Consider the following 25543-nt stretch of genomic DNA (forward strand, 5'->3'; position numbering starts at 1 on the left):
GATGGGCTTTCCCCCCCCCCTCCTTTTTTGCAGTTTATATTTTGTTGATTCCTTTTATCCTTCATCTCTTGACAAAAGAATTATGTTATTTTCTATTGCTTGGGAGAATGGAGTCTGAAAGGAGTTAGCATTATCAGACTCTTTTTAATTGAATGATTACTGTAACTCTGATTAGATATGGACAACAGCTTTGATTTAAAGTATTCAGGTAAAATGCACTATTACTACTTTTACTTTGACTAAACAGCTTAAACCTATAAGTTCTTTAGGTTTAAACCTGTAAATTGAGTCTTTTGACCTTCAGGCTTCTGGTTGAATCCCTGGAACTCTAAAAAGATAGGGCTCTAAATTGGGAGAGATATCAACTCTTTGAATTAATTTAAAGTGATGCCAAACATATGCTGTGCTTATATAAAGGTCTGATGTGTTTTATACTCCAGGGTCAATGAGACATGCTTCAGAGGAGACTCATCCCCCACTACTTTATGTCGCATAGCTTGTCCTGCATGTTATATTGATCAAGATGGGGAATAGTGGAAATGAATGCTCTCTCCCTGGCCCTCTGTGTCCAACTAGGGCCCAGCTGATGCTGAAACAATGAGCTGGCTGCCTGCCTTCACGTACTCCCATCCTTGCTCATAACCCGCTCCTGCCTGGCACATCCTGGCACTAAATATTAACAGTCCCAGCAGGAAGAGATGTTGCTGTCTGCATAGAGGTCAGAACAGTTCACCTTTGGAGAGTCTCTTCCCATGGGCAGGACACCCTCATAGGACTGGGAACTTATATGTAGATGGATATGCATATACATCATTCCAACTGCATGGGCCCATGCCAGGCTGAAGAGGAAAAACAAAGAGTAAATGAAGCTTTTGTTCTGTATGGCTGAGTGAACAGGACAGATTCTTTAAAGGAAACTGACAAAGTCACAAACAAGCTAAACATCACATAGTCAGGCATTGCTGGAATCGATATGGATCAAAAAGGCAAGTCCAGAATATCAGGAGGTCAAAATATCATCCTGAGGAGCCTCATCTACTGCCCCCCTCCAGGAAGCCGTTTTCAGATACAGGCACATGCTGGCTTGACACAGGCAGGATGTCTTTAGCATCTGGTTATGCCAAGGTCTAGAAGAAATGGAAGCAGAAGGGAAGGTCAAAGATAGGTACAGATAAGAGTGAATATTCCTGCTGGCTTAAGCCTCCATGATTTTGAGTACTAGGTTGCACGTGCACCCATGATCTGTTAAACTCTTAATCCTACCACTTTTCTCCCAGTGTAGGTTGTTCTGCAGACTTATGAAGCCAGAAGGACCTCAAAGAGACTCCTTTAGGGAACCCAGACTGTGTCTCTTTACAAACAGGAGTCCCATTGTTTAACAAGGATCCCATTAGGCTTGCTGTTTCCCAGTCATCCTCAATGAGACTATCAAGAGCCTTCAACTTCCTCCCGGAAAAAGTAGTCAATTGACAGGGATGGTAGCTCGGACAAGAGCCCTCAGGCTGAGAAAGGATAAAAGAGAAAATCTAATACTGATTCTAAGGCTATCTACCTAGTTTTCCACGATTATGATGGCTATTTGGACAGAAAGGCACTCCCTTACTGCAAATGGGTCCCCTATTAAATGTCATTAGCAAATATACCAATTCTTGTCTTTGGTGTCTCTCCTCTAGGAGGTGACAATTATATGCCTAGTCAAGAAGATTCCTTCCCTTGAGTCTTTAAGTAAGGGAAACAGAAAAATGAGTTAGGAAATAATTGAGGCAGTCTAACTAAGAATGAAAGGAGGTTTTATATATGATAATGGCAATGGAATTTGGTGAAGTGAATAAAATATAATTTGATACAATCAATCAGAAAACAAAACAACTAAGTAGAATTTTAGATATTGAAGTTATAAAATGCCATACATTGAATTGATTGAATCTAGTTATTTTCATAATATGAAGGTAATTCAAAAAGTTCATGCAAAATGGAATTAAAAGATACTTGGAGGTGGGTATTAGGCTTAGTAGTTCAGGAACCACATCCCACATCAGAGTACCTGGGTTCAGAGCCTGGTTCCAGCTGCCAACTCCAGCTTCCTGACAATGCAGAGCCTGGGAGGCAGGGGTTATGGATCAAGTAATAGACTTCTTGTTGTTGGGGATCTGAAATTGAGTCCTGGATTCTATCTGATCCAGCCTGACCATTGGGAGTATTTGGGGGAGTGAACTAGCGATGGGATGAGAGCTATCTCTTGCTCTCTGCCTCTCAAATACTTTTTTTTTTCATTTATTAAACTTTCATTTAATGAATATAAATTTCAAAAGTACAGCTTATGGGTTACAATGGCTTCCCCCCTTCCCATAACTTCCCTCCCACCCGCAACCCTCCCCTTTCACGCTCCCTCTCCCCTTCCATTCACATCAAGATTCATTTTCAATTCTCTTTATATACAGAAGATCAGTTTAGTATATATTAGGTAAAGATTTCAACAGTTTGCCCCCATATAGCAACACAAAGTAAAAAAAATACTGTTGGAGTACTAGTTATAGCATTAAATAACAGTGTACAGCACATTAAAGACAGAGATCTTACATAATATTTTTTTAAAAATTAATTAATTTTCTATGCCATTTCCAATTTAACACCAGGTTTTTTTTTTCATTTCCAATTATCTTTATATACAGAAGATCGATTCAGTATATAATTAGTAAAGATTTCATCAGTTTGTACCCACACAGAAACACAAAGTGTAAAAATACTGTTTCAGTACTAGTTATAGCATCACTGCACATTAGACAACACATTAGGGACAGATCTCACATGGGATGTAAGTACACAGTGACTCCTGTTGCTGACTTAACAATTTGACACTCCTGTTCATGGCGTCAGTAATCTCCCTAGGCTCTAGTCATGAGTTGCCAAGGCTATGGAAGCCTTTAAAGTTCACCGACTTTGATCTTATTCCGATAGGGTCATAGTCAAAGTGGAAGTTCTCTCCTCCCTTCGGAGAAAAGGTACCTCCTTCTTTGATGGCCCTGTTCTTTCCGCTGGGATCTCACTCACAGAGATCTCTCATTTAGGTCTTTTTCTTTTTTTTTTCTTTTCCATGTTTATAAAAATACTTTTTAAAAAATGATTGCTTTGGTGTTATTTTTTAAATCAATATATTTTTTCATAATACACATCTTATGAACTTTTTTGAACATACTTCACATTCATGGATTTCAAATACAATTGCCATCAAAATAAACTTATACTTTGATTCTACTTTTCATGAATTTTTAAAATTAAATTTAGAGTGTATGAATTTTAATTGATTTATTTTAAGGTTTTTTTAGTCTGTAACTGATTCAGTGTAGTTCATAGATACAATTATAAGAGTGTAATGACATGCTCTTCCTCCTTCCATCCTTAAAATCTCCTTGTTTCTAAAACTTATGAACATTCTATCTTGCCACATAGAAGAGCAGATCATATGTCTCCTTGTTTCTCTGTCTTCTTTCAAACACAAATGAGTACTATAGTTTCTGGTTTATTATAATCTCCACAATAAAACTGTGTACATTGAATGCATTCAATTTTAGTAAGTAGACAATGTGTTTTAAGAGTACTTTATATCATAAGGGAAAACTGAATATTTGTTCTATCTGAGGGTGAAGCACATTATTAAAGACATATTATTGAAAATGCAGTTTTAAAGATAGAGAGGAGAATGTGATGAATACTACGCTAATCTACACTTTAATTTTACACTCTCACTCCCTAAATCCATGTGTTGAAATGCATTTTATCAAGTTTGTTTCCCAAAAATATGTGGAGTACAATGAAAGGCAAGCTGGCATGACAATGCACATTGTGACTTCAACTACTACAGTATTATCAGTCTATTTGTAAGACCAAAATTATTTCCTGTTATCAAAAGGAAGGAATTAGAAACAGAGCAGTTAAATGATTTTGTACAGGTCACATCCCAAGTTAATTGGATGTTTTGTATGAGAACCACAACCACTGATCCTTGAAATCCATCATCAGAAGAGCATGTTCTTGTTTAAAAATAAACCAAATAATTCTTAAAATGACATATATTATTAGCTCCCTTTATAGTTTTCCTTTGTTTTTAATCAACTTTATTGAAGTATAAGTCACAAACAAGAAAAGACACCCAGGTTAGTCGTGCAGACCAATGAGTTTCCAGGAATGTTATCAGCACAGTCAATTATGGAACAATTCCATCACCATGTAAGTCCTTATTTCCTTTATACAGTCAATTCTCCCTCAACTCAATTGAAGAAAATAATTTATTATATATATGTATGTATATATGTTTATATTTTCTAGAATTTCATATGAAAGGAAATGAATCATTTCTTTTCACCTGGCTTGCTTCAAGCAGCATTTGATTTTGTAATTTATTCATATTAGTATATATATAAATCAGTATTATATTAAAATCATTTTATCCATTTACTTATTGGGCATTTGAACTAATGGCATTTTGGCAATTTTGTCAACAAAGTTGTAAAGAACAATCATTTACAAGTCCTGTGTATAAATACATTGAATATTCACTTGGGTAAATAGCTTGGAAGGGAATCATAGAATTATACATTTACTTTATGTTTAAATTAATAACAATTCATTAAATTATTATATAGTGTTATATACCTGATAAAATATATAAAAGTCGAGTTACTGAATATATTTTCAGGACTTTGATTTATAAATGCTTTACTTTAAGCCATTGTTGTTGGTATGGACTTCGTTTATTTTGAAGATATACGTAACTGTATAGAACATATGTATATTTATATATAAAATTAGCTTCTTTATTTCTATAAAACATTTCTAGTAGTATTTTAATAGAGATTACATTGATCAACTTAGGGAGAAATGGCATTTCAATAATATTAATTCTTCCAACACATGAACACAAAATTTTTTTTACATTTCTGAATGTTTTAAATTGTTTCTCCACAAAATTTTACAATTTTAAGTACATAGATATGATGGATGTTTTGTGAAGCTAATCTTGAAGGATTTTACAGTTTTGGCATTGCAAAAGTTTTTCAAAATTTTGTCTTCCAGTTTTTTATTGCTGGTATATATAAATTTTATATTGTTAATACATTGTGTGCGGGTCGGCTCTGTGGCTCACTTGGCTAATCCCCCGCCTGTGGTGCCGGCACCCCGGGGTTCTAGTCCTGGTTGGGGCACCAGGTACTAGTCCTGATTGTTCCTCTTCCAGTCCAGCTCTCTGCTGTTGCCTGGGAAGGCACTGGAGGATGGCCCAAGTGCTTGGGTCCCTGCACCCGCATGGGAGACCGGAAGGAAGTATCCGGCTCCTGGCTTCGGATCAGCGCAGCGCACTGGCCATAGCAGCCATTAGGGGGGTGAACTAACGGAAGGAAGACCTTTCTCTCTGTCTAACTATGCCTGGCAAAAAAAAAAAAAAAAAATACATTGTGTGCCTTTTGAAGTTGCTTCAGAGTTCTAATTTCATTTGTTTAAATTTGTTCAATTCCTATGCATATGATTGTAGATGTGCTTATTTCTTTTCCAATTTTTACATATTTTATTTATTTTCTTGACTTATAGTCCTGTACATACAAGATCCTGTTGAAAAGAAATGGCAAATGGTTAAGGTACTGGTTACAGTGTCTGCTTTTCACATTGGGATGACTAGGTTCAACTTCCAGTTCAGGGTGGGTTATATAATCTTGCTACTGCAGATCATAATAGTCCATGGTGATGGGCTCAAGTGGTTGGGGAGTGAAACAACAAATGGGAGCTCACTCTCTCAAATAAGTAAAAATTAAAATAATATTAAAATATTTGCTGAAATTTTCCTAATATCAGGAAATATATGAACAACCAGAAAAATGAAACTAAAAGGTCTCCAGTGAAAATAAAACCCAGGAAGGTCACAAAAATACAATTACACTCTCAAAAATTAAAGTAAAAATGGGAATTCCAAAAAAGAACAACATTAAATAAGCATATCACATATATTGGACTATCCCTAAAACTATCAGCACATTTCTCAAAAGACACTTTACAGGACAAGAAAGACTTGAATGATGTAATCAAAATGCAGAGGAAAAAAATCTACTCAGACAAAAAAAGTTGAGGGTTTTCACCATCACAAATTTGCAATGTACAATAAATAACAAAAGGACTCCTTTTTGTTGAAAGTACAAGACATTAATTGAAAACAGAAAAACATGAAAGTAATGAAAATATAAATTTCAATGGTAAATATAAATATAATCAAATTCAGAATACTTTTATACTGAGATAGTGGTGTGTGTATCACTTATAATTTATAACTGTATTATGAGATAAAAAGACAAAAGTGATAAAAGTAACTTTAGCTACATTAATTTATTAGTTGATATAAAATATAAAATTATGTGAACTCTGATATCAAAAACATAAAATGTGATAGGAGGAAAAAAAAGAGCTTTTGTCTGAGGTCAAAGTCAAGGTATTATTCGCTTGAAACATTTTGCTATGACAATAAGATATTTAACATAAGCATCTTGTTTACCACAAGATAAAACCTTAGACTATAACAAAATAAAAACAGGAAAGAATGAAAGCATAAGTCTAAAAAATCCAACAGCTGACCCACACAAAAAGACAACACAAGAATTATGGGACACAACCATATCTACAAAACAACCAGTAAATAGCAAAATGCTGATACTACATCCTTACTTATAAATAATTACTATGAATATAAGTGAAATAATGTGCTCTTCAAAAGACATAGAGCGGCTGAGTTGTTAGAAAAGTGTGACCTGGGCTGGCGCCGCAGCTCACTTGGCTAATCCTCTGCCTGTGGCACTGGCACCTCGGGTTCTAGTCCCATTTGGGGCGCCGGATTCTGTCTCGGTTGCTCCTCTTCCAGTCCAGCTCTCTGCTGTGGCCTGGGAAGGCACTGGAGGATGGCCCAAGTCCTGGGGCCCTGCACCCATGTGGGAGACCAAGAGGAAGCACCTGGTTCCTGGCTTTGGATCGGCGCAGTGCGCCAGTTGTAGCAACCACTTGGGGGCTGAACCAACGGACAAAGGAATACCTTTCTCTCTGTCTCTCTCTCTCTCTCTGTCTAACTCTGCCTGTCTAAAAAAAGAAAAGAAAAGAACAGCATGACCCATTGGGCAGGGGTTGTGCTGGAGTGAGTTAAAGTTCTCCTTGGGATACCCACATCTCCTATTGGAGTGTCTATTCAATCCGCAGCTCTTCTACTTCCTATCTAGATTTTTTCTAATACATCTTGGAAAATAGTAGTTGAAGGTTCTAGTACTTAAGATACCCAGATGAAGTTCCAGGTTCCTGACTTTGGCCTAGCTCAACCTACTGTCTATCTACTTTTCTCTCTTTCTCTTACTTGGAATTTCAAGTAAAATAAATAAACAAGTATTTTTTTAGCGAAAAGGATGTCACAAATATGTTACATATATGAGAATTACTTTATTAGTATGGATATAAGCAGACTGAATGTGATGAAGTGGAAAGAAGATATTCCAGGCAAATGGTAATGCAAAGAAGCAGGGGTAGCTATACTTACCTCAATTAAAATAAATTTTGACTGAAAAGTTATTTTAGGAGACAAAGAAAGTCATATATTAGTAAGTGAATATATCAAGGTATCATAATTTTAAATGTTTATGCCCTTGACTGACAAGCACCTAAATGTATAAAACAAATATTAGCTGAAACGAAGGGAGAAACAAACAATACAAGAATGGGAGAGGAATTTAATACTCCACTTTTTTTTTTTTTTTTTTTGACAGGGAGAGTTAGACAGTGAGAGAAAGAGACAGAGAGAAAGGTCTTCCTTCTGTTGATTCACTCCCCAAATGGTCATTACGGCCGGCGCGCTGCGCCTATCTGAAGCCAGGAGCCAGGTGCTTCCTCCTGGTCTCCCACGCAGGTGCAGGGTCCCAGGCACCTGGGCCATCCTCCAGTGCCTTCCCAGGCAACAGCAGAGAGCTGGACTGGAAGAGGAGCAACCAGGACTAGAACCCGGTGCCTATATGGGACGCCAGCGCCGCAGGTGGAGGATTAACCAAGTGAGCCACAGCACCGGCCCCAGCACTCAACTCTTAACAACACATAAATCATCCAGACCCCTTCCATACCACCAAAAAAAATTGAGTATGAAACACTGGACTTGAATAGACTAAGTGGTCCTAACAGACACAGAGTATTCCTTCAACAACAGCAAAATACATGTTCTCACACAGATTTGGAACTTTTTCTGTTAGACCATATTAAGGCCACAAAATAAATCAATATTTTAAGAAAACTGAAATTGTACCAAGTTCTTTTCTGACAACAGTGCTATAAAACTAGAAATCAAGAACACGAAGAAGGCTATAAATTTCACCAAGGGGAAAACTAAAAATACTCCTGAACAATATCAAAAAGGAGATAAAAATAGACAACAAAAAGTATATTAAGAAAAATAAAAATGGGAACACAGCATAACAAAACCTATGGGATGCAGCAAAAATAAGTTCTAAAAAAGACGTTTATAGCAATAAACAGCTACATTTAACAGGTAAAATGATGAAAATAAACAACATAATGTCGTAACTTGAGGATCTAGGGGAAAATTAACAAACTAAGTTCAAAGTTAAGACAAGGAAGAAAATAGTAAAAATCACAAGAGAAGCATCAAATAGCAAATAGAAGCTATTAAAAACAATTAAGAGTTAAGCAATTAACTAAACAAGATTGAAGTAGTAAAAAAATCTTCCAACAAATGAAAGCCCAGGATTAGATGGCTTCACATTATACAATAATTGTTATATTAAATAACATATTAACTGTATATAAAAACAATAAATTATTATCAAAAACAAGAAGTGTAGGGAATGCCTCCAAATTCATGTTTTCTTTTTTTAAATTTTGAAACTAGAAGGTATTTATAGAATAATTAATCTAAATGAGATTTCTTTCAGAATGAACTATTTTTATGACTTTTGAGATAGCATATATATATAATTGGTATAAACAAAACAGATTTCATATAGTTCATAGATACAATTCCCCGAATATAATGATATTTCCCTTCCTCTCAAATTCATATTTTTTATTTTTTATAAGTGAAAAATAAAAGCTTTCAGCAGCACTGAGGGCACCCTGAAGAAGGGAGTGATTGAGGGCTGATTGTCTAGGGGCTTTTATAGGCTATATAAGGGAAGCTCTCATGATTGATCTGGGAGAGGGATGGTTTTGCTTGGTTAATCGGGTGAAAATTCCAATCAAGTTTCAATGAAGACAACAGAAAATGCAGGAAACTTTCCCGTAAGATGCATAAAATCCTCATTACTGGGATCAGTTTTAACAGCATAGTAAAACCTTGATTACAAGGTCACATGACATTAACATCCTTCACAGGTAGTTCTGGAGAAAGGGTCCTCTGTTTCCTGTCTACCTAGCCAGGAGCCTATCTCTTTATCAATTCTGACTCTGAAGAAGAAGCCCTGTTAGGGAGAAGGGGCAATGACTGTTCTAGCTACTTTGAGCTCTATAGTAGACACAACAGTCAGAGTTCATCTTCCAAAGGTTTGTTCAGGGAGTCCCCACTAGAAGGCCAGCATCCATGGATCCATCTGCAGGACCATCTGGAGGTTGAAAGCCTCTAGATGAGAACAGAAAACCCATACAAAAGGTTAGAGGGGGTTGCAACGGGCATGTCCCCCAAGATGAAGCGGTTGAGAATAAGCCCTCACTGTGTTTCCTACAGTCAGCAGGGTTAAAGCCAAGTAAAGTCAAGCCATGGCACTGTACCATAAGTGGAAGTAAACATGTGAACATGACGAAAGAAACTAGGACCCAGAGTAGCAAGGCAATTCTCCAAATAATTGCAGCTTCCTGATGAGATTGAGGGATGGTGGGATTGAGAGAGGGGAGCAGTGGGAGTGTCCATAACAAGAGGAGTTTGAGTCCTTCAGTGGCTTGACAGATGTATTCACCTTCCCTGAAGGGGATGAAATCATCCTCCAGGACTGAATCTGAAGTTGGTTCAGAAACCCAGGGCTTCACTTGGGAATTATCACGATCCAACCCGGACACATTCCCTTGGTGGGAGTAGAAAGAACCTCAGTATAGGAATAGTGAATTGGAAGGGTCCTGACTAGCACTGAGGCTCCTGGGGTACACTCAGGGCCCTTGGATGTTGTATCTGAGAGAACTTGGATGGCATGTTAGAATTTGGCAAGTGTTGTGATGGATCTGATGACGTTGGAGTTCTCATTGTCTGTTAGGAGATCACTAGCAAGGAAAGATGGCCATACAGCATTTCAAAAGGGCTCATCCCTAACTTTGAGTAGTTATTTCTGATACACACTAAGGCTATGAGCAGGGGAGAGATGCAAGGAAGATGATTTTCATCATGTAGCTTCTTGAGGTGTCTCTTGAGGGTTCCATTGCTCTTTTCTACCTTTCCTGGAGATTGCAGCGTCCAGGCACAATGGAGATGATATTGTAAACCTAGAAACACAGAAACTCCCCTAGTGACAGTGGCCTTAAAGAAGGGAACATAGCTACTTTTGTTTTTTAAATTTTATTTATTGGCCAGCACCGTGGCTCAACAGGCTAATCCTCCTCCTTGAGGCGCTGGCACACCAGTTTCTAGTCCCGGTCGGGGCACCGATCCTGTCCCGGTTGCCCCTCTTCCAGGCCAGCTCTCTGCTGTGGCCAGGGAGTGCAGTGGAGGATGGCCCAAGTCCTTGGGCCCTGCACCACATGGGAGACCAGGAGAAGCACCTGGCTCCTGCCATCGGATCAGCGCGGTGCGCCGGTCGCAGCACGCCAGCCGCGGCGGCCATTGGAGGGTGAACCAACGGCAAAAGGACCACCTTTCTCTCTGTCTCTCTCTCACTGTCCACTCTGCCTGTCAAAAAAATTTTTTATTTATTTATTTATTTAAAAGGCAGAGTTACAGAGAAGCAGAGGGAGAGAGAGAGAGAAAGAGAGAGCTTTCATCCCCTGGCTCACTCCTCAAATGGTCTAAACAATTGGAGCTGGGCCACTCTGAAGCCAGGAGCCTAGAGCTTTTTCCAGGTCTCCCATGCAGATGCAGGGGCCCAAGGACTTGGGTCATGTTCCATTGCTTTTCCAGGCCATGGCAGAGAGCTTCAATTAGATGAATTCTGTATTACAATTTAAAGAATAGCATATGTTACAATTATAATGTAAAAAATGTATTTTTGAAGAACTTAGTGCCAAGAGGATTCAATAAATGCTCCCTAAATCCAATATTTAATTAAATAAAATTTTGCAATCATCATACAGTTTACCTTATTGCAGGAAGATATTAGGAAAACTGCTAATGCCACAGGCAAAATCAATGAGATGATCAATACAGATACTTTTCAAAATATTTATATAATACCCCTACTAATTAAACTACTTGAGACTTATTACAAAAATTGTGAAGCAATAGTTTTATAATTCCAGAATTTGGGAAAAAAAATTTGGGAAAGAAAAAAAGTAAAAAATAGAAAATACCTGTTTATTATCCATTCTTTAAAAAAAAAGATATGAAACACTTTTGTTATATGAGAGGCAGAGACAGCAAGAGATAGTTCCCATCCTAAACACTGGTATACTCCCCCAAATGCCTGTAATGGTTGGGGAAATTATTTTCATGGATTACATTCAAGTATGCTTAATTCCTCTTTTAGAATTCCTGGGACCATGTGCAATGTTGGAGAAATACTCTTTCAGTGCATTATATATTATTCTTATTAAAATAAAAAAAATTAAAATGTATCTAATACATCAAAAAGTAATTTTTAAATGGTTTCTTTTTTTAAAAAAATATTTATTAATTTTGAAAGTCAGAGTTGCAGAAAGGAAGAGAGACATCTTCCTTCTACTGGTTCACTCCCTGATGACTGCAATAGCCACCCCTGGGCCATACTGAAGCTAGGAGCTTCCTTGGGTTCCCTCCGTGGGTAGCAGGGGCCCAAATATTTGGGCTATCTTCCATTGCTTTTCCCAAGGCATTAACATGGAGTTGGATCAGAAGCAGAGCATCGGGGACACCAGCTGTCACTTCTATGGAAATGCCAGCATAGGAGCATTACTGGATTACTGTCAATGTATAGTAAATGTTAAATGAGTTTACCAGTATTTTCTACTTCTCTCCTATTTTTTTTTCAAAATCATTTTAACTATTCTAAATACTTTTCTTGTTTATGTAAATTTTACAATAAACTTACCTATAGCTTCAAAGTAGTTTTGCTGGAGTTTTGGTAGGATTTTTGTTAAACCTGGCTATCCATTTGGAGACAATGAACACATTTATTTTGTGGTCTATTGGATTTAGTCTCAAACCTGTGGACACAAACTACATCTCCATTTGATAAAGCTTCTGACATATTTTAGCAGTACTTTTAGTTCTCAACATCTAGATCATGTTGAAGATAATTCCAGCATGATTAAAATGATTTTGAAAAAATAAGAGAGATGTAGAAAGAACTGGTAAATTAATTTAATATTTACTATGTAACAACAATAACCCAGGGTCTGTACTACGGTCAGAGGGATAGACTTGCAGAGCAATGGAAGAGAACATGTGGATCATGCATATGTTTTGTTGGAATTATATACATTTTTATTTTTGATGAGTCTCATAAATGAAGTTCCAATGGTAATTTTGATGTATATGTGTTATTTGTTGCTACATGAAAATAAAACATTTTTATATGTTTATCTTATGCTCTGTTATCTTCCTGAACTAAAGAAATTATTCTAAGATTCTCTCTGTAGATTTCTAAGGATTTCTACATAAACACTCTGGAATGTCATCTGCAAATAGGGACAGTTCTTTACATTTTCCTATTGGATCTGCATTATTTTTGCTTGGCTTACTGCATGGACTTGTAGTTCTAGCACAACACAGAATAAGTAATGAAAGTAGACATTATGCTGGTGCCATGGCTCACTAGGCTAATCCTCCGCCTTGCGGCGCCGGCACACTGGGTTCTAGTCCCGGTTGGGGCACCGATTTCTGTCTCGGATGCTCCTCTTCCAGTCCAGCTCTCTGCTGTGGCCTGGGAGTGTAGTGGAGAATGGCCCAAGAACTTGGGCCCTGCACCCACATGGGAGACCAGGAGGAAGCACCTGGCTCCTGGCTTCAGATCAGCTCAGCATGCCGGCCATAGCAGGCATTGGAGGGTGAACCAACGGAAAAGGAAGACCTTTCTCTCTGTCTCTCTCTCACTGCCTAACTCTGCCTGTCAAAAAAAAAAAAAAAAAAAAAAAAAAAAAAACCAAAGAGAAAGTACTGAGTTTGAGTCCTACCTCTGCTCCTTGTCATTTGGGGAAACAAAACAAAACAAAACAAAAAGTAGACATTATTATCTTGTTCTGAATCTTCAATCACTCATCATCATGTATAATGTTTGATATAACTATTTCTTTTTTATATTTAATGATAGTTTGAAAGTCATAAACAGGAAAATCTGCTCAGTTAAATTAATTATTAGTTATTAGTTTTGCCAGCCACATCCATGCCTTCTTGCTTAGGATCATGTGATTTTTATTATTTTGCTCCCTATAATATTAAATTATAATGATTGGTGGCCGGCGCTGAGGCTCAATAGGCTAATCCTCCACCTTGCGGCGCTGGCACAACGGGTTCTAGTCCCGGTCGGGGCACCGGATTCTGTCCTGGTTGCCCCTCTTCCAGGCCAGCTCTCTGCTGTGGCCCGGGAAGGCAGTGGAGGATGGCCCAAGTGCTTGGGCCCTGCACTCGCATGGGAGACCAGGAGAAGCACCTGGCTCCTGGCTTCGGATCAGCGCGGTGCGCTGGCCACAGCGCGTCGGCCACGACAGCCATTGGAGGGTGAACCAACGGCAAAAGGAAGACCTTTCTCTCTGTCTCTCTCTCTCACTGTCCACTCTGCCTGTCAAAAAAAAAAATTTATAATGATTGACATTCAAACACTGCAATAGCCTAACATTCAGTGACACCATCTAGCCAGAGATCATTTGGCATAATTGGAAAACTATTGCTAATTTTTTTAAGATTTGTAAAGTTTTCTTAAATGATTTTTGTAGAAGTCTAAGTTGTCAGATTTATGTGTGTAGAATTATTATTTTGTTGTCTACAAGTTCTGTAGTTATGTCTCTTGTTTCATTCCTTATAATGGGAATTTGTACTTTATTTATTCTTTGCTGTAGTCTTATTAGAGGTTATCAATTCTATTGATATTTTCAGTAAATCAGTTCTTTGATTCACCTATTTTTTCCAGTTTTGTTTCTTATTTTATTAATTTCAACTATTATATTTAAAATTTTATTCCTTCTGCTTGCTTTGGATTTAGTTTGCTGATTTTTTTCTAGGTTATTGAAGTTGAAATTTGGAGCATTGACTTGAGTATTTTGTGTTTTCCTGATGTTTGTATATTCCTAATGTATGTATGGATTTTTCTCTAATCACTACTTTAGCTGTGGTCACAAATATTACTATGTTGTATATTCAATTTCAGTCAATGGGATTTATTTTTTGAGTTCATTTTGAGATTATGTCTTTGATTTTTATTTTCACAATATGTGGAGATTTTTGTTATCATCCTGTTATTTACTTCTAGTTTAATACAACTGTGCTAGTGAGCAAAATCTTTATGATATTGTTTATTTCAAATTTGTGGGAGTTTGCTTTATGATCCAGGATTTGGTGAGCCAAGAAAACATAGACCCTGTATTTCCACATTCACCTGGAATAATGATGTGGGTTGTTGTCAAAGTAAGTCTAGTAGACAAAAGGATCTTTGAAAACCAACACACCAATTCTGCAGCAGAATAAAAATTAGCATGAATGTGTATCTCATATTTTTTGTAATTATATATACCACTGGTAGTACCACTTCGCCAAGTGGCAATAATGAACATGTTTATTATCAGATACAAATATGTGTAGCCTATCTAGATTATCTGAAGCACATAAAAATAAGAGACAAAATATGCCTAAACTGAGATTTTTTTTAGTAATGAATATTTCAGTGTTCTAATTAGTTCAAGTTTTTAATTTAGCCAGGGAACTTATAAATTATATTCAATTTGACATACTACTAAACATAATTACTGTTGAAATAAAGATTGTCAGAATAATGATTCAGTTAGGTTAAACAAGCTTTATGAGTTTTATAATCTTATACATTTAGCAGAAGTAATGCCAGTTTATTCAATTAGTAAATCTGTATAAATTTAAAATGCATATTCCTACATAAAATGGAAATGTAAACTTTAATAATAATTAGTACCAATCCTTCAGAAAAGCCACATCTATTTTTAGTAAACTAACAATATCAAACTAATCTAATGTGCCAAAGATTTATATAAATTATGTGACTTTAACATCCTAAGGCAATTAAATTAGTTACTATAACAATCCTTGTTTAGGGTACAATGGTAGCATAAGAAGTTTAATCTTTTTCAGCCTTGTTTTTGGTACATTCATGGTATAGGAAATTCAAGTTATTTAATGCCTGGAGTTTTAAGGGACATTTATCTTATATCAGCATTTTTTTTCTCTAAGTCAAAAAATTCTCTCATTAAGATGTTTTATGATAATTTATTAATATTGCCCAGAGGGATTAAAAAATTTATATTCCCATAAAAAGAGCTAAAAGTCATTGTGAATAACATAAAAACGCAAACAGATACATTTCAGCAATAGATCAAGAGTAAGTCCAAATTACAAAATTCCCTAATGAGTATGTGCTCTTAGTTGACATGTTTTCAAAAACACCAACAGACCAAAAATCAGAAAACAGCACAGACTCACTGCTATCTTTTGCCTAACAGAGAAAATAGCTCCAAAAACTATTAATTAATTACAGATCACCATGAGATTAGATTATAAAATGATAAGTAAGTACTTAAAAATAATCAATATCAAATTCTTAGCATGTTACTAATAGACCAGAATCTGGAACAAAGGGTTAGGAATTAGAATCACGTTACTGCTAAGTCAGGTAAAAACAACAATACTTCAAAGTGCATTGTTCTTTATGTGATCTAACTGAGGATACGCTGAGAAGATCCAGTCTCATTCAAGTCATAGCATCTAAAGTAATAAAGACAAAATATCCTGTACAACTGAGGTGATGACTTTGGGCAAATTATTACTGCAACAGAGAAAAAACTCATTAAAAGACTGATTCAATAGCTGGCTTTGTGGTGCAGTGGGTTAAACTGTCACTTGCAATGTTGACAACCCATATAGGTCATGCCCCAGCTGCTCCATTTTGAATCCAGATTCTTGCTAATGCATCTGGGAAAGCAACAGAACATGTCCCAAGTACACAGGCCCCTGTCACCCAGATGTAAGACTTGATGGATATCCCAGCTCCTGGTTTCAGCCTGAACAGCCCCAGCCATTACAGCCATCTGGCTCATGAACCAGCAGATAGAAGCTGCCCACCTCCAACCCCATCCAACTCATACATCTCTCTGTCTTTTAATTTAATTAGTTCATTTATTTAAAAAAAACACAATTAAAAGGCTGACCATTTGATGCAGTAATTAAGACACCAGGTGGGACTTCCATATCCCAAATTGGAGCTCTGGGATTGAGTCCTGGCTCAGCTTCCAAACCAATTTTCTGCTAATGTGCACCCTTTAAGGCATCAGGTGATGGCACAAGTACTTGGGTTCTGCCACCCACGTGAGTCTGTCACCCACGTGAGAGACCAGGACCCTGCCATCAGTCTGGCCCAGCCACAGCTGCTGCAGGCATTTGAGGAGTGAACCAGCAGGTAAAAGATCTCTCTCTCTCTCTCTCTCTTTCACCTTTTAACATACACACACATACACACACATATACACAACACCAAATGCTAGCAAGGCTGAGGAACAGCTTCAGTTCTCTTTTATTCCTGATGGAAATACAAAGTGGTATAACATCTTCGGAAGACATTTTGGCATTTTCTCACAAAGCTAAGCAGATTTATGGTATGATCTCATAATCACATTCTTTGACATTTTTTCAATTTGTTGAAATGTGTGCCCACACAAAACCTTGAGGAATGTTTGTAGCTGCTTAATTCATTATTGCCTAGACTTAGAAGAAACCAAGGTGTCTTTACAAGATGAAGGGATAACACTCACTAGTCTATCCATACACTGGAATATTACTTAGGAAAAAACATAAATGTATATTTCTATGGCATGAAGTCGGTCAGAAAAGGCTTCATACTGAATGACTCTAACTATATGACATCCTGGGAAAGGCCAAACTACAGAGGCAGTAAAAAGTCGTTGACTGCTAGGGATTCAAGGGGAAGGAAAAAGAAATGAGTAGGCTTAACCCACTGGCTACAATGCTACTACTCCTTTTCAGTGTGTTATAATCTACAATTCTCTAATGAAATATAATGCTGAGCATCTTCTCCTATGCTTAATGTCATCTTCATATTTTATTTGGTGAAATATCTGTTCAAATCTTTAGTGATTATATGGATTATTTTCTTATTAATGACTTTCAGAGATTTTTTTTAAACTTTGGGAACAAGTTTTTTTTTTTTTTAATCAGATATGTATGTTGAAAACATTTTTTTCTATATGCTGTCTTTTGATTTTTTTAATAATATAGTAAGACAGAAAATAGAGAAAAAGACTGGACAGATTGGGAAGGAAATAAAAATATATTTGCTTGAAGATGAAATGATTATGTAAAAACTACTAAAAATGAATAAAATTCTAATGGAATAAACAAATAATAAATAGTCAAAGCAAGATTTTAGGATATGTAGCTAATATAAAATGTCAATTGCTGTCCTGTATACCAGGAATGAACAATTAGAATTTAATATTGAAAACAAAATACTGGCAGGAGCGAGGCTCGGAAAGCCGTGGGCACCTTGCGGAGGGGTGGTAGTGGCCGCGGCTCCCAGATATATTTTTGCTATCATGGATCGGTTCGGAGATATATCAGAAGGTGAAGTGCACCATTCTTTCTTTGGCAGTGACTTTGAAGAAACAAAGAAATGTGAAAGTAATTCAGTTTTTGACAAGCAAAATGTTGATGCTAAAGAGAGCCTAGATAAAGGTACAGAAAAATGTAAACCTGAAATTTGGAATACAAATAGAGGAAAATTATCTCACTGATAAGGAAAATGAAAGGAGAGCAAAAATTCCTCTAGAAGAAAACCCAATAGAGAGTGATATTGTACAAACTGGAAATTCTTTATCTTTGACCACTTCTTCAAGATCAGAAAAATCGTGTGATAATACAATAGGACATAAAATACACCTGCCCATGTCCCGCAGGATTCCCAAAACTGTAAAAGATGCTGAGGATGACTACTATACAGACGGAGAGGAAAGCAGTGATGACGGGAAAAAGTGTCATGTGAGGTCCAAGTCAGCTAAGCCGTCTAATAACTTTAAAAAAAGCATAAGTAGAAAGTATTCCAAAATTAGTTCTTCTTCTTCTTCTTTGTCTTCTTCATCTTCAAGTTCAGGTACAGATTGTTCAGATGCAGGGTCTGATATATCCAAATCTGATTCCTCTCCATCATCAAATAAACATGTATCTAGCGTAACCCTCTTATCACCAAAACAGAAATATAAAACAGGAATAAAGTCAACAGGAAAACGACCTTCAACTACTAAACCAAAAGTTGGTGACTATATAGAGGAATCTGAAGGTACTGTGACTGCCGTAACTCCTTTATTGACCCTAGACATCAGCCCTGTTCAGTCTTTTGAACTGGGGGCATCAAATGACCAAAAAGTAAAAGTTAAAAGGCAAGAAAATGTGAATCAGGAAATATATGAAGATGTTGAGGATTTAAAAAATAATTCAAGGTGTTTGAAAACTGCCAAAAAAGGGAAAGGAAAACAGGAGCCTAATGTTACCTCAAAGTCTTCAGTGTAAGATTCTAATTTAGACCACAGCTACAGACAGAAAGTTTGACACGACACAATGGACTGAATCATCTTTTGAAAGCTTTTCTGCAATTAGATAAAAGGGGACCACAAAGACATCACTTTGATCAGCCTTCAGTAGTACCTAGGAAAAACTACTGCTTCTCAAGAGAAGAAGTGAGACAGATTGATCAGGAGAATCAGAGGCTTTTGAAAGAACTGTCAAGACAGGCTGAAAAGCCAGGAAGCAAAAATACAACTCCCAGAAGATCAGTTGGTCATCCCCCTTAACTGTATGATAGTGCTCTCAACAGACAGAGGGAACAACAAAGGATTGAAAGAGAAAATTTGGCTTTACTGAAAAGGCTTGAAGCTGTGAAGCCAACAGTTGGTATGAAACGTCCAGAACAACTAATGGACTATCATTGCAACATGGGATATCTCAACCCACCTCCATCCTCAAGACGAGTGAGATCGACTCTTGGTCAATATAGCCCATTAAGAGGAGCTTCCAGGACATCCAGTGCAACCAGTGCCCTCAGCTGTAAGAGTGAATGATTGGCCTTTGAGAAACCCAATGGCCTGTTGCTGAGACCTAAACCCCCAGATGTCCGTACAGCTTGGTTATAAACCTTTCTTTCACCTTAAATGTTGCTCATACAATTTTTATCAAAGTGCCCTTGTATATTACTGTAATTCTTTGTGTAAACATCTGTAGTACTGGTTTAAGCAACTTGAAATATACAGTAAGTTCTAATTTATTGTTATTCAGTGCAAAATTGTCAAAAAGACAATTTAATGTAAAATCAGTGTTTTTTAAATGATGATGTAATTATATGAGATGTATGTGTGTTTATAGAGAAATGATAGTATGGATGAGTATTTTCTCAGGACAGAAATGATTTCAGTTGTTATTCTGACAAAATGGTGGTCATTAGTGTCATTGCATATTGGACCCAAGGTGTTTGCTATATAGCTCTCATTTTATGCTGTTTTCATTTCTTGTAAGCTTTGACTGTGAGCTTAGATGCTAAATTTGACTGAATTTGTTTTCTGTTTGCTTTAGAACTAACGTGGCATGACTCATAATTTGACTCTATGAGAGCCACACTTTATTGTAATGACACAGATCTTGACATTTGTTTTCATTGGTGTAGCTGATTTAGATTTGGTGAGCAGGTTGGGAGAAGCTTGTGCTGGAGCAGTCCTTGGGATTTGCCAGTGACGTCTCATATTTCTATATAAGTACACTGAGTTAGATCTCAAATATTAGATTAACCATTCCAAAGTATTGCAAACTGAATATTATAAAACTCAACTTAGAAGTCCCTCTTTTCTTCTTTTTATCTTCTCCGTGTTTGTGTAAAATGCACCTAATGAGTCTGAGAAATGAGATGGGCTCTAGAGGTACTGTCTACTCCTTTGTGAGTAGTTTAACCACAGACCAGATCAGTTTCATCAGCAGCAAAAGTAAGTTGAGTCAGTAAAGTAGCACCACCAGCTTAAAGAGCCAAGAAACAGATCCGAAAGTGTGTCAGAACAGTGTTTTAATTGATACCAGTTAGCATGTTGGGCTGTGAGTTAGTATTGTATTAAGAGAGAAGATTCAGAACAAAAAAAAATGTTTAGAAATTCCAACTAGTGTCTGTAAGGGCTGAAAAGGAAAACTAAACTATAAATAATAAGGGGAATAAATCACATATTTGTTGGTAAAAAAACAAACAAACAAACCAAAAAAAAAACCAAAATACTAGTTGTGTTAGTAGAAAGCAAAACATTAAGGAATTGATTGAGTAAAATAAGTGTAAGATCTACATGAGGAAGAATGGAAACTGTCATAAAAAATAGTAAAACACATAGGGCTGGCATTGTAGCACAGCAGATTAGACTGTTGCCTGCATCTATGACATACCCTATGAGCACCAGTTTGAGTTCTGACTGCTCCAATTGCAATCTAACTTTCTGCTAATATGCCTGGGAAAACATCAGATGATGACTCCAGTGTTTGAGTCCCTGCCAACCATGTGGGAGACCTGGATGAAGCTCTTAGCTTCTGGCTTCTGCCTGGCTCAGCTTCAGCCACTGTAGTCATTTGCGGGAATGAATCAGATGGACGGTGTATGTGTGTGTGTGTGTGTGTGTATGCCTCTCTCTAATTCTGCAGTTCAAAAAAAATAAATCTTTAAAAAAGAAGTCAAACACTTTAATGAATATATTCCATGAATAAAAATAGACTATATTTCCATTCATTTAAAGTCTTAGAAATTCCCAGAAATGTCATCCTTAAAGTTAATCAGTAGGCTTTTTTAAACATTCCCTCTCTCTGAAGATGTTTGTAACCATTGGTGCTCTAAAAATTGTAATCTCCAATTGTAGGAAACCTATCTTGACTTACTTAAATCTAACCTTTTGAGCCAACCCAATGTTTGTTCACTGTGTGAGGATAGATCACATTTTACTTTCATGGAATACATAAGTTCTGACTCTAATTTGAACATTTTGGAACACTTCTCAAGGCTCATTAAAATATCTCTGGGAATTATCTTGTGTATTCTGCCTGAAATAAAGCTTCTCACAGTCAATGTTTATTTATGTAGACAATACTGCAATCATTCCTTTTGTCAACTCTGGGAATAGGTGAAACTTTAAGGTGGATCCTGAAATACAAATGGAAGCTAAGCAGAGATTTGCTGAGGAGGTCACACAAGTCCTCTGTTTTGCTCTGTGTTCCTGGAAGAAAACACTTTGCTGGCCCTTCCTGAGTCTGTTCCTCATTTACGTGCAGAGAGAGAGAAAATCAGTCTCAGAGAGGTGATTCTTCATTTCCCTTACCGGACTTTTGAACGTAGACATGTAGTCAGTTTCAAAAATTAGCCACTCAGGACTGAGGCATTTCTTGAAAGATTTTACTCCTCATACGTGTTGGGTGGAACCCAGCAGGAAACTGCGAGGACACTTTGTGTAAGCCAGCACCTCTCTTCCATCCTGTGCTTCCCTGTTGTGCAAACTGCTTCTTGAAATCAAGTCTCCCTTTTATTCTAAATTCTTTCCAAGTGAATTTTCATTGACATTTACACATATTTCATGATTGGTAATAGCTATTCAGTATTCAGTATAAGATTTATAGTATGCATAAAATTTTAAGTAAAAGTTTAAAAATCTCCATTATTCTATCATACTCTTAAAAATACTCCTAAAAATGGGGCATGCATTTAGCTTAGTTTTTTTTTTTTTTTTTCTTACAGGCAGAGTGGACAGCGAGAGAGAGAGACAGAGAGAAAGGTCTTCCTTTTGCCGTTGGTTCACCCTCCAATGGCTGTCGTGGCCGACGCGCTGTGGCCAGCGCACCGCGCTGATCCGAAGCCAGGAGCCAGGTGCTTCTCCTGGTCTCCCATGGGGTGCAGGGCCCAAGCACTTGGGCCATCCTTCACTATACTCCTGGGCCATAGCAGAGAGCTGGCCTGGAAGAGGGGCAACCGGGACAGAATCCGGCACCCAGACCGGGACTAGAACCCGGTGTGCCGGCGCCGCAAGGAGGAGGATTAGCCTGTTGAGCCACGGCGCCAGCCTAGCTTAGTTTTTAAGATGCCTCTAGAGATGTCTGCATCATGCATCAGAGGGCCTGGTTCAAACTGCAGTCCCTTTCACAATTTCAACATCCTTCTGATGTGCTCTCTGGGAGGCAGCAAGTGATGGCTCAAGCAGCTGAGTTCCTCCCACCCATGTGGGAAACCTGGATTGAGTTCACAGCTCTTGGCTTCAGCCTGGCTTGACCCTGGCTGTTTCAGGCATTTGAAGATTAAACCAGTGGATGTGATTCCTATCTGTGTATTTAAAAAAAAAATCCCACAAAACACTGTTACTTTTTTGTGCATAGTTTCTGTTTTCTCTTTGTGTGTGTGTGTGTGTGTGTTTACCTGTAGTATCATGAGGTGACTTGCTGTTTTCATTTAGCAATATACTTTACTTTTCCAAAACATGACTTTTCATGACTACATATTATTTTCTCCTAGGGCTACTATGGAATTCATTTAGCAAGACACCTATTGCTGATGAGAGTTACTGTGTTCAATTTTTTCACTATAACAAATCATTGGCAATAAATAGACCTGTAAAGACTTTGACAAACTTTGAATAATTCCTTGCAATGAATTCTCAACAAAAACAAATATTTGGGTTAGAGGGAATATTTTAAAACTTCTTTGCTAACTAATTTTCAAGATGTTTAGCTATTTACAGTCTATCAATTTGAAGAGAAGGGTTGTTAATGATTATAAGTATCAATTTGGTTACAAACAAAACTGAAGCTTGTCATAAGGGCAAATGTACTGAATTACCAGATGGTAAATTTAGTTAGAGATGGTAGATTGGACATCTTCTCAATTGTTTCCTATTTATTTGCCATTAAGGTATCTAAAACACTTTATATGTTTTCTTGTTCAGATAGTTTACTAAAAAGATTCTCTGGTTTTATTCAAATAGTTCACTTATATAAATGACAGAGTACTTACCTAAATAAGTGCAATGTAATTGATAATCTCTCTTCTCCTTCCTCACTTTTGGGCATTTGTAATTTCAAAACAATGCATATCTTGAGAGTTTTGTAGGCTACTCCAGTGTGTCACCTCCAGTGTCACACATTAGTCAACCAACATTGGTGTAACCAGTAAGGACATGCACCGTCACATAAGACAAAAAGCTCAGCAGTAAAGCAACTGCATAATTTAGTTACTTAAGCAGTTAGGTCATAATTTCAATGAGCTAATATCTTTACATCTTTCTGCAGCTGCCACTTTTAGTATTTCAGTTTTTCCCTAACACTTGCTCATCCAAAAATATGGGCACAGTAGTTATAGATTAGACCAATGCACTATACTATACTACACACACACACACACGAGAAAGAGAGAGAGATGCTCAAAACTAAAAAGCCCAGATTGTTACAAACAACCGCTTCATGAATGAGAACAACCTTTCTAGAGGCTAATCAGCAAGCAGACATCTAGGTATATTTTATTAGCTATACTGAAAGTCCTTGTCGAAGTAAATTTTCAGCAAGGATGTAAGATCAACATTTGTTGTGGTCATGATAATGTTTCCCTCAAGGTTATCTGAGTGCACGAGGTTAGCTTCCTATGAAGCATACAGCTATTCAAAGTGAGGCAAATAATTATACATGATTAGTTTTTGATGAAGTAAAGAGAAGAAAGGAAAGGTCATGTGTTGGGTGACAATAATTTGTATAATTTGTGCTATTTGATACTTCAGCAAATTCTTTTTTAAGGTGAAGAGAACAGTTTTTGTTTCAATATCTCTTCTAATGACAAAATTGACTAATTCTAATGAAATCAAATTTATTCTGTTGAATAGGAAGTCCCTCATAATATAGATGCATTGTGAAATATATGTGTAATCTACAAAGTTGTTTTAATATGTGAGTAAAAGTGAACAAAATAGTCTAAATTACATGATTTTTATTTTCACTATTTGTTACATCACTAGATTGTGTCCTAGTCGACAAGCATTCTAATCTACAATGAACTTCTATTGCATCAATCATTGTCACAAATACATATTGAGGAGCTGGTGCTGTGGTATATAAAGTTAAGCTGCTGCCTGTCACGCCAGCATCCCTTACAGGTGCCAGTTAAAGTCCCAGATGCTCCACTCCTGATCCAGCTCCCGGCTAATGTGCCTAGGAAAGCAGCGGAAGAAGGCCCATGTGCTTATGTTGGTCCTTGCCTGCACCCATGTGGAAGACGAGGAAGAAGCCCCCGGCTTTCAGCTTCTATCTGGCCCAGCCCTGGCTTCTGCAGCCATTTGGGGAGTCAATCAATGCATGGAAGATCTCTCTATCTCTCCCTCTCTGTCTCTGTAATTCTGCCTTTCAAATAAAAATAACTAAATCTCTAAAAACAAAACAAAACAAAACAAAAAACCAAATAAATATTAAGTATGAAAGAAATTTAAATTCATTGCCAACATTTTTTCTTTTTATAAAAATATGGTTGTTTTTATGAAAATATGCCCTCAAATTTGACATTTCATGGTGTATCACAAAGAAGAAGAGGACTTAGAACAAAAAAGGAAGAGACATTTTGGAATTATGGCTGTTGTGAGGGTGAAGATTGAACTTCGGCTCTCCTTGAAACTTCTGTTTTCTTATTGCTCTGTTTTCACAATTTTGAGTCACATTTTACTGAGTCTAGGGAATTTTAAAAACTTCCAGATAAAGATTGTGTCAACTTGAATTTGAGTTGCTATAAAACTTTAATGGTTCTGACCCTTTTATTTCATCTCTCAAAAAATAAAGCAAAACAAACAAAAAATAGTGCAGTGAAATGACATTTTACTTAGCATACATTTTTATCTCATTTAATTTTATGGGAAATTTTTAAACCCTCTAAAGTTTATAGAGCAATTAAACTGTGTTCTCAGTCAGGAAAAAAATACACAAACATAAAAGAACAATAAGCTAAGTAGTAATTTCAAGATATGAAGCCCATTTTTCCTATAACATATTCAAGTACAATGAGCATTTGATCTGTAAAATAAGAAGTAGCTCCTGATGCAAATGAAAATGGATTTTTCTTTGTCAAAGAAATGTTAATGCTAATATTTTTGTCATACAGAGAATGACAAAGTGGCCTTATGAAAT

General features: G+C 36.9%; 1 long non-coding RNA gene and 1 pseudogene across 2 annotated transcripts in view; both read left to right on the forward strand.

Annotated features, from left to right (window-relative positions):
* The window catches only part of LOC133774874 (uncharacterized), a 147831-nt gene that overhangs the window by 67758 nt on the left and 54530 nt on the right, over positions 1–25543 (forward strand). The gene's annotated exons all lie outside the window — the stretch shown is intronic.
* On the forward strand, positions 17899–19558 carry LOC133775207 (cilia- and flagella-associated protein 97-like; annotated as a pseudogene).

Source organism: Lepus europaeus, chromosome 16 (assembly GCF_033115175.1).
Source record: "Lepus europaeus isolate LE1 chromosome 16, mLepTim1.pri, whole genome shotgun sequence".
Lineage (NCBI taxonomy): Eukaryota > Metazoa > Chordata > Mammalia > Lagomorpha > Leporidae > Lepus > Lepus europaeus.